The sequence below is a fragment of the Prunus mume genome, linkage group LG3 (assembly GCF_029339155.1).
Source record: "Prunus mume cultivar Tortuosa linkage group LG3, ASM2933915v1, whole genome shotgun sequence".
In the NCBI taxonomy this organism is placed as follows: Eukaryota; Viridiplantae; Streptophyta; class Magnoliopsida; order Rosales; family Rosaceae; genus Prunus; species Prunus mume.
The window spans coordinates 27,876,129-27,883,494 of NC_142700.1; the positions used below are offsets into that span (position 1 = coordinate 27,876,129).

Genomic DNA, 7,366 nt, shown 5'->3' on the forward strand with positions numbered 1-7,366 from the left:
TTCAACAAATTGCTTGGACATTTGAAATACATGGAAAAGTACTAAAACATGTGTTTTTTGTTTTTTTTTTTGGGTACAATAAAACATCTGTTTTTGTTGTGCTGTGTTCTTTGCATGATCATAGAATACATGTAAGCAAGTAAAGTGGCCATGGCCAATAAAGAAGGAAGTGGCAAAAAACTTATACAGCCTACAAGAACAACCATACAGAGAACTATGAGATGACCTAAGATTATATTCCCTCCAAAGTCGATCAACCAGATCCATATTTCTATAAGCACCAAATCATCCTTATTTCCGTTCTGGTTTATGGTTGGTAAAGAACAGTTATATGTTGTTGTTGCTGGTACAGTCCGCACACTTAACGGGTCCCTGGAGAGCCTGGTGGCTTTTTATGTGGGTCTATTGACTTCTCATGGTTAATAATCTTCATCTTCGAAAATTCCGTATCGATCTTCTCTTCTGTAATGAGAATACAAAACTTTATTAATAACTAATCATGCTAAACAATTTATCAATGTACACATACATATACATGGCGCTCCTAAAGAGAGATTTCTTTTATTTTCAGAACATGGCGCTCCTAAACTATTTTTAGTCTCTATTTAACTATTTGGGAAAGAGACTAACCGGTTTCTGAAAATTGGGAAACTCCAGCAAACACGACTTTGGATGAGAACAACAGCAATAGGATGAAGAGACTCACGTAAACAGCATTGGCCTTGGGAACCATTTTTTATGATAGACAGGTATAAGTTCCCCTCCTCCTTTCTAAATCACCCACCCCCACCTTATATTATATATAATGCCAGTAAACACCACATGGGGAAAATAAAGTCAAGGTCTTTGCGTGTTTCACAAGCAAAGGTCAAGGCTTTCGGGACAGTGGATCCACTTGAACGGCAATCTTAACGTTGAATGACTTGAATTGATGAATTCAGTCATTCAACAAATTGCCCCTGCCTCCACTGCGGCTGCGACGGTTGTGCTTGTTGTTTCAGATATCTTGAAAATCATCAACATCTCCTATGACGACAACTTACTAGTGAAAAAAGGGTAATGATTGATGTTATGGGTAACCAAGTAAAATGGTTTTTTGTTTTTTTGTTTTTTTGTTAATTTTTCAACAAGTTTTTGGGTGGTATTGTTTGATGTAGATTGCCAACGGTATCAGAAAACTGCTACAATCTACTTCTTTTTTTCTTTTTCATTTTTGGTAAGGTGTCTCCACACCCGAAGGGTAGGATTAATCCCCGCTCCAAGTTTGGCTTGCCTCTGGCCTCAAAGTTCTTCCAATAGGTTTCAAACCCCTGCTATTGAAGCACCAGGTAGCTCGCCAGATGGAGGTGGCAATTTGCCAACCACACCACACCTTGTGGTTATCTTCTTCTTTTTTTCTTTTGCATCTTTTTCAACTTTTTTGTATAAAATTTTATTTAGGGTAAGGTTGGAAGAAAAGTCCAACTCTGAAAAACAAATTAATTTTCTTTTTGAAAAGGACATGTGGCAAATTTTGTGTAGGAATATCACCAACTGACGTTAGTGGCGGACGTATTAAGGAGCAAGGAGGAGTAGCTGCACCTCCCCTCGCAAGAAAAACTATTGTAGGTGCTTCAAATTGCCCTTTTGCTCAGCTGGTGGTGGTGTACAGATTACCTTATTTCTATTTTCAACAAGTAAATGTCTTTGTCATTTTACTTTCATTTATTTTATATTACTCCATTTACTTAAGTTTACAATGTAAATAGGGAAGTACCCTCATATGGATTCAAATGAAAATACTAGAAAATCAAATTCCCACCAAATCAAAATATGAAAAATTGGTTTTAGTGCAAAATACGATTTAGGCTAAAAATGATAGCTCATTAAGTAAATATATACTTCATAAGAAAAGTCTGACGTGGTGATATATATACTTTATCACTCAATAATTTCTCCTATCTTTGGCCCTATATCTTTGAGTGGAGGTATACCATATGATCTTGATTTTGCCATTGGGTTCGTCCGTATTGGTTTAACTAGAGATTGCAGAAATCCATGAAGGGTCTGGTCCCCAGCCCTAACAGGACGCTATTTCAGGGGGAAGATCGGGTACGGGGATTCCCGAATGTTAAAAATCCTCGACAGGTATAGGACAAGGATGATATTCATATCCCCATCCTTGAGCCCGGCCCGATAAAAATATATTTATTTTAAACATTTATAAAGAGGAGAATTTCATTATTTTGGGGAACTCCCAAACAGCAAAATACTATAATAAGAGAACTTGCGGCTTGCAAATAAACATGAAACTCCCCAGTACTGAAGCAATTACAAAATCTTTTTTTTTTTGGTCAATACAGTGAATGACAAAGCGCCAACCAGAAGTCATGGCCAATGAGATCAATACATGAGAAACTAGTTCGTGGGAGGATTTCTTGATTTACCTTTGATGTGGGATAATATAAATATTTTTTATATAAAAAAAATAGGGAATTTGGGGAATAGTCCCCTGAAGGGTTCAAGGACAGGCATTCTCTGAAATTTTTTATCGGGGATGGAGACAATCACGGGGGCAGGGATTGGAAGAGGGGATAGGGATGGTATTGCCATCCAAGGCCCCTACCTGGCCCATTGCCATTCCTGGTTGTAACTCTTTGTGGGTAGTTGTAATGGCCCTTTGTGTGGTTCTTAGTGAAGGTATACTGTATGAGTTTGATGTTGTCATTGGATCCCTTCGTATTGTTTGTAATATTTTGTGGTTGTCTTGACCCTTGTGGCTATTGTACTTGTATTGCCCTTGTGGCGTGATTTATGAATGCAATCTTTCCCTATTGTTTGTTATAAAAAAAGAAAAAAAATTCAAAATACAAAGAATGAACACTTTCAAGCATCCAAGTTGGTAACTATTCTATCAATTTCACCAATTAAATTCAAAATTTTCACTAAATGGATGGGAAAGACTTCAAAGTCTTCTCCAATGCAAACCATCTTAATTCAGAAACAAACGTGATAGACACTTTTGGAGTCTCGACTATAAAAATTTATGAATAGCTGGACTTTTGTGGAAAGAGAAATAAGGCATGTTGTAATAGCCAATCACGCTAAACAACTGATCAATGTATACATAAATATACATGGCTGTTCTAGAGAGAGATTTCAAATAAGTCTAATTTTCACATAGAGAGAGAGAGAGAGAGAGAGAGAGAGAGAGAGAGATTTCAAATAAGTTGCAGCTGTCACATAGTTTTCACTGATTAGTTATGTGAACCAAAACTAAAGTCAAGGTCTTTGCAAGATAGATTATGCCTGAGCTATAATATGAATGAGAACAGTCTACATACTAGTTTTAAATTGTTTGATTGCAAAAAGTCTTAGTACTATTAGGTGTGTGAGACTACTCACTTGTATGTTGTTGTTTGCCCGTTCTTGGTTTACTCCTATGATGGAAGGGCAAAGTTCCCCACTGCCTTGAGAACCATAGACTGGTCAACAAGTCAGCTTTCTTTGGTGTGCGAGCGTGCCACTGCTAGTAATAAAAATTCTAGCAGACTTAGTTTGGAATGGATAACTTGCGCCCCAAGTTACTGATTTCTTAAACAAACGATTGTGAATTTGGGTGAGGAATATCTCCCAAGTAAGTTCTTTTCTTGCCTCAGACTGGTGAGGACTTTAACAATTTATCTCAGTATAAAGAGGTTGTTCTGGCCAGAATGGTTGATGAAATTTAAGCTGTTTTTAGGCGGAACTGCCTTTTACAAAACTATAAAAATAGATGTCAATGCTAAAAAGATAAAAAGATAGCTGGATCTCCATTTCTGCCTGGATGGGAGGCTCTGCATATTTGGGAATGTCTGGCCTGGATGGACCGTTGACAACTCTGATTGCCCGATTTTCAACTACAAATCGATACCAAAGGTTGATTCTGGCAGAGCTTTAATGTACCTTAAGCTTTTGTGAAGCTTCTGAGTGGGCGTAACTCGCGCTTCTTCACCTGAAAGGGCGTATGGTCGTTCTTGAGGACGTCGGTGAGCTAGAGACTGCACTGTGAAATTTGTTGAGGTTTTCCATTTTTGGAGAGAACTCAAGCTCTACCTATCTTGGTTTCTGCTGAACCAAATTTGTAACGAGAAAAATCTCGTTCTGAATGACTTATTTCTTAAGTCTGAGCCTTGGGAATTCTGATTTGAAGCTGGTTTTACTTGAAATTCAAGTGGGCTTGTTGGTTGATTTTGAGTTGTCCATTTGGCTGATGGTTTCCTTGTGTAGGATTTTGTTTGATTGGATGATGAATTTTTGTTGTGTGTTGTTGTTTACCCTGTTCACTCCTTCTTGTATTTATAGTAAATTGTTTCTTTTCTGGAGTAGGGTGATTGTGTTTATTTATTGGGCGGCAAAGATATCTCCCCCCTTTTTCTCTTCTTTAATGGAAGGAAAGAAAATAGGATTTCTTCAGTTTTGGCAGATAGGCTCTCAAATAGGCAATCACTTCCCTGATTTTCTTGAAAAGGAACCTAATCTCTTTCCCAATTTCAACTGCCCCTTGTGATATTTTACCCGTGATGGTTAGTTTGATTCCTTTTCTGGACAGCTCCCTGCTTTCCTGCTTATCCCTCTCTGAGATTGTAACTTGCTTATCTCCTTGGGAGAATTACCTTCTCTGAAAAGACAGAAGAAAAATCTCTGAATATACATATATATATGTAAGAGGGATTTGATCTTCAGTTTTTTCAGAATCAACTTGATGTCATGAACCCTTCAATCACTTCTTCTATGACAGTTGCCATTGCTGACTTTTCTTTATCCCAGAGATGTCACGTGGGATTGTTCCTATTTCTGGGCTCCCTCTTCCTATTATATTGGGCCTGTGAGGCCCAAATTAGCTTTGTTTGCTCTGATGAGCCTTGGGCTGGTCTCTTCTGGTTTTTTGGGCTTCCACCTTTCTTTGATTTTTTGCGGCTTTATTCGGGCCTAATTTTCACTGGGGTGTGTCAATTTTGGCCCAAACAATGCCCCTTAAGTCCAATCGCTTTGGAACGGTTTCGCACTTAAATGACATGGCCATTAAATTGGCGCGTGGTAAATTTCCGCGTTACCTCACGTCGCCACTCTTCCCACTAAGCTAGTGCCCGTGTGAAGCAGTTTTCAGTTACTAGCTCTTTATTAGCTAGTCAATATCAGGTGACGCCTTGTCTTCTTCATGTCGATGTCTTCTCTTTCCCACGTTTTCTGGCTTCTTTAAAAGAAATTTAAAAACCCTCCGTTTCTGTTCACCAAAAAAAACCTAGTTCTTTCAAACTTGATTCCTCTTGAGCTTTCTTTCTTTCGATAACTTCCTTTCGCTCGATCCTGCCTTGCCCTTCCTGTGAACCTCCCTTTTTAGAAAAAATAACTCCAAGAAATGTGTTCACGAAATCCCGTGCTCGCCTTCCTCTGCTTCTTCCGACTACATTAGGGCTCACGGGATTGATAAGCATGCGATAGAGGTTAGGAGCAAGCTCCATCCTTTTGCCCAGAAAAACCTAGATGAAAATGTCCTCCATTTGTTCGAAAACACCTTGGTGCTGGGGCCTCACTGGTTTGGCCCCGTTCCTCCCGAGATGGCAGAGCGATGAAGAAGGATGCCGAGGCCCTCTATGTTTCGAGAGCTCCTCTGCCTCGCTTCTCATTCTTGGGTTAGCAAGAATTTGAGTCGCCTGCTCCCATCCAAAGTGAAGTGAGAAATAGCCCACCAAGTGGGTGATTGATTGATGACTTCTTCCTCGATTTGGGGCTCACCGGAAGCGGTGGAATTTATGACGCCATACTCCTATCCAAGCAATCTATCAACAGGATGAGAACCGCTTGTCTGCCGCTCTGTGTTTCGAATTCGCGCAAGAATACCGATTTTCGATAGGCCCCATGGCTCCGACTGCGGATATGGCTCGATTTTTGGCTTTAGGCCTCATGGAAGACCTGATGTGGTGATTGTCACAGAAGAAGGACCACAGGCTAGCTGCCATTCACTATTTCCCACCGATCAACCGTAATTGCTCCTTCTCCAATTATCTCGTAAAATTTAGTGCCGAGAAGGACAAAGATCAGCAAGATATGTTGTTCCTCCCAGTATTGGCTGAACAGTTTGTTCTCGCCTAATCGCTTCTCTCGCAGCTCGCTTGAGTATAGGCATCCGCGTAAGCTCGCATAATCATACCGATGTTGGACTCGGGCCTACAGCTCGCCCATCTATTCAAGAACCTGCATACCGCCACCCCGAGTATCCGCTAAATCTGCTCGCTCCGGTGCCTTCGGATGATTCAGATCCGCCGCAGTCTATTTTCCCGAGTTAAGGTTTCAGATATAGTTACGCTCGAGGACCGTTCGCTCAACCATTAGTCGCGTAAGTCCCCTGCGATCAATCGATGAGTACCGATGATCTTCGTGCATTGTACCAAAAGGTCTCGCAGCAGCGATGGCAAGTGGTGATCGTGAGGACCTATCCGTGGTTTCAACCTCGACATCGTCGCTTGAGAAGGAGCCAAGACGATCCGCCGTAACGATTTTAGGAAGAAGTTCCCGAGTGTGACCTTACCGAGATTTGCCTCATGGAGGAGGAAACCTCCAAATTATCATTTAGGCGGAAGTCTACCATCCCAACTTCGCAAGGCAACTTGGCGCCTCACTCATACCCTCAAGTCATACACAAGTCGAATCGGGTCTTCTTGGAGGGACGCGGATGACTTGGAGGTCCACAAAGATGCCAAGTGTGCGGTGAATAAAATCAACAATAGTGCAGATGCCCTTTATCCTTCATGGGAATTGAACTCCTGCAGCTCATGCGGAGTTTGATGCTTGGTGGAAAGTCGATTCCGTGATCGCTTGCTTCCAAAGACCGCACTTCAGTCCTTTTTAAGGGTTGGGACAATTGGAATGTCCATTCAGACGAAGAGACTCACAAATTCATGGTGCAGACCATCAAAGACATCAACATGCAAGTTATAGAAGGTAATCTCTCAGTTCTGTCTGTTGTTGCCCATTCTGTTTTTAGTGATGATGCTAATCTTTTCTGTCTGTACTCAGATCCCTCTTTGACAAAGAATATAGGGAGCCAACCAGCCCAAAGTGGAGAGGTGTTTGGTAAGTTCGTGATATTTATTCAGTTTCTCCTACTACTCTTCTACTGGTTTGACCTTTGACTTTTGTCCTCGCATAGTTAATTGCTATTGCTGCCGGGATCTGAGCCCCTCCGGAATGGAGAAGAGGAAGAAGAAGAAGAAGAAGAAGATCGTAGAAATGACTCTGTCGAGGCCTACTTCTCCCGTTAAAAGAAAGAGAAAAGAAACGCCACCTATGACTCTGTATTTTTTGACAGCTCCTCTTTGAATTCTTCATAATCTTGTTCTGTCAA

General features: G+C 40.9%; 1 long non-coding RNA gene across 1 annotated transcript; it reads right to left on the reverse strand.

Annotated features, from left to right (window-relative positions):
* LOC148919293 (uncharacterized) lies at window positions 1–767 on the reverse strand. The gene is made up of 2 exons (XR_016125579.1): window positions 631–767; window positions 1–462 (listed from the first exon to the last, which is right to left on the reverse strand). It is a non-coding gene; the product is annotated as an uncharacterized LOC148919293 (long non-coding RNA).
* Between the last annotated feature and the right edge of the window lie 6,599 nt (window positions 768–7,366).